This window comes from Tupaia chinensis, unplaced genomic scaffold (assembly GCF_000334495.1).
Source record: "Tupaia chinensis unplaced genomic scaffold, TupChi_1.0 Scaffold147282_1, whole genome shotgun sequence".
In the NCBI taxonomy this organism is placed as follows: Eukaryota; Metazoa; Chordata; class Mammalia; order Scandentia; family Tupaiidae; genus Tupaia; species Tupaia belangeri.
The window spans coordinates 826,896-830,093 of record NW_006207133.1 but is presented as its reverse complement, the minus strand read 5'-3'; positions in this window follow the sequence as shown (position 1 = coordinate 830,093).

Below are 3,198 nucleotides of genomic sequence, written 5' to 3'. Positions count from 1 at the left end.
AAACAACAGCAATGGAATAATACTTTTTATACTCTTTCAATTTGATTAATTCACTTAAACACTTTTCTGGGCACCGTCAGTTTGTGAGCATATTTATTAACTATTTGAGACAAAATTTTTTACATGATTTTACATGGCACGAATATGACTAATTACATTTCTATCTATCTATGTCTCTATCTATGTGTCTATATTACTTAGTAATACATAGGTCACTTACAGTTTTTAAAATTTACACATAATACTCATATGTATATACCATTCTCTGTCAGTATTTGTACCCATCTGTGATTATTTTCTTAGACCAATTTCTTATACATTAAATTTTTGATTGTATCTTAAAGGTCAATGATGTTATTAAGACTATGTAATTACCAAACCACAATTATTAAAAGTAGGAAATCTTTCCTTGACATTTAAAAGAAGTGAGGCAAAAATATCTTTTTATCTGGCTTACTTGAGTCAGGGTGGCAGGTAGAGGAGGTAATAAGTAAATTTCCCAGACAACCAAAACTTTATTTTCTAAGTTATGACATTTCTATAACACAGTCTTTTAGAGTAATCAGTATAAGCATTTACCTTTCTTCAACTACTGAAATTGTTTTAAATATTTTATATATTGCAGAAGGTGTATACATATATGAAACGCCTCAATAAAATGTAGGGTTGTGGTTAGTGTGTAATGGGAGAGAGAAATTTGCCTCTTGTGGAGACTGGATTTTCTACTTTTTTTTGGCATTGAAATAATTGCATTAATAATAACACAGCCAACTAACGACAAATCTACATCTAGGCCCACTCTGCTTTCCTGTTAACTCTCTTATATCCATTGGAATTTTAGCGATATGAAAAGTTGTCATCTTTTAATATTGCATGTCTTCAAATGACAGGTTTAAGTAATTTGGGTACAATATATGGATGGAAAGTATAAAATTTTTAAAGTAACTGAAGAAGTAGAGAATTATACATAAATTGAATTTTTATAAAATGCAGTATAACTTAAATGTACTAAGAAAGATGACTCCTTGAAAAGATTATTTGATAAGTTCCTGTGAAGTAATCATGAGAAATTTTCTTAGATCTATTCCAATGCAAACATTCTTCAAAATAAAAAAGTTCCAGTTACAGAAGCTTTTGATATTTCATAGATAATTTCCTAGTAAGTGGTAATTCTGTATCTCTTGTGATGCTTTCCTAGAGAGTGACAGGTAAAAATGTCAGATTTTCTTTATAGATATTGCCAAACTGATGGGATTTAATAAATCATGAGATTTTAAGGGTGGACAATGAGGTAATGAGCATACAATGAGACTTCAAAACATTTGTGGAAGATAGAATTCAAATGCAAATTTATATTGGTGTTAAAAATATTTGGAAATGTGTGCATAGCTTTTTCATAATATTCATTTTTTATAAACTCTTTGAAGTTCCTCTGTATGTTTGAACAACTTTTAAAGACTTCCCCTCAGGAGTAAAAATGGAAAGAAACTGAGAAGGTTGAAGTGGATTAATGTATCCTTCTGCCATTTTTGTATCAAATATCAGGCATCGATTGAGGACATCATATATTCATTAAACACTAGATCCAGAGCAACTTAGAAACTATTTAGCCTAAATCTTCTGTCTTACAGATGATAAAGCTGAGGACCAAAAACTATCTAAAGGACATCAGTGAGTTATAACAGATCCAGGATTCGATTCTAGGTCTTCTGTTTTCTAATCCAGAGCCTTTCCCATGTGCTGGCTCTATAATAACAGTCAAAGGCAACTGTGTATATATTAGCTTTGTACTTTGACTAAAAGGTCACATTGAGTTGATTCTTTTTGATGATGTCTGAGTGGACAAGCTATATTATGGTCTCTTCTCTTCTCTCTAAAAGCGGGTTGTACTCTGTGAAGGGATAGGCTGCATTACTTATCCCTTCCTGTCTACAATTCCCGTTTTCTTTTTATCTGTCAGTGAGCCAGTTTTTGTTAGGGGCATTTAATTTTCTGGCTCTGTGATTGAATCGATGCATCTTTCTTCTACCACCTTTTCTTTTTCTCTGTTTCTATACATATTCTTTATCTTCCTTGTCATTATATATTTCATTTGCTGAACTCTTTTCTCATTTGTAACCTTTCAATTGCTTTTATTATTTTCTTTCACTCCAGGACTCCTTTTGAGTAATGTACTTTTCTCATACCTTTTTCTCCCAGAAAAATAAAGAGAAAACACAAAACGGGAGGGAACATATCTTTTTATGAAGAGTGGAAAGCAAATGATCAGTTTGACTAAAATTGTGTCTTTTTTTTCTTCATTTTCTTTATTTTTGTGAATCTTTTAAGAATAAATAAAGAATCCAGAATGTACCTAAATTTCTGGACATTTTAAAATTATTAATGGGCTCATTAACAATGCTTTTATGTATTTAAAAAATTCCACCCAAGAAACTCATCCAAATAAGTCAAGAAGTAAAATCAAAAGGCACTTTTACTAACTCACTTACCTTCCTTCTATTACAATACCATGTTAAATTGGTAACTTTGATGCACACCTTATTAAATAATACACTGAAGTACATATTAAGATACATTTGGAAAGTGGTTCGTTTGTTTTATGACAGCCTCCCATTTTCTGATTCTCATCTCCCATCATGTGTTGAATGGTCTCATCAAGAAAGCAGCCTCCAAATGCCTTCAGAGGATTTTAAAAATACAAATGCATATTCACAGAGAAGAACAAAGATTCACAATCAATGTGTTATTTATAATGAAATGTAAATGTGTGTAAGTCCTAAGGTCACATATTAACCTATGCCCTTGCCTTCACTGTAGCTAACACCTGTGGGGTCAGATTCTCAGAAAACAAATGTGCACCATGCCCACAGCCAGCTTAACTGCACTTCTGAGAGAGGCATAAAAGAGATGAGAACTGCACTACTTTATTAATTAATCTTTTGGATGGAATATGTCATCTGTTTATCTCTATTTCCAAAATTGCCTTTATAATGATTCACAGAGTTACAAAAATAAGACTTATCAGAACTTTTCATAGTTGTCTCACAAATTATTACTATGAGAACAAGAAATTTTGTTTATCAAATAGAGTTTATTAAATATTCGTTATTCAGTCTCACTTGCTTATTTTTGCTTTTGTTGTCTGTACTTTTTGTGTCATATCCAAAAAAATCTCATTGTCAACACCAACGTCAAAAG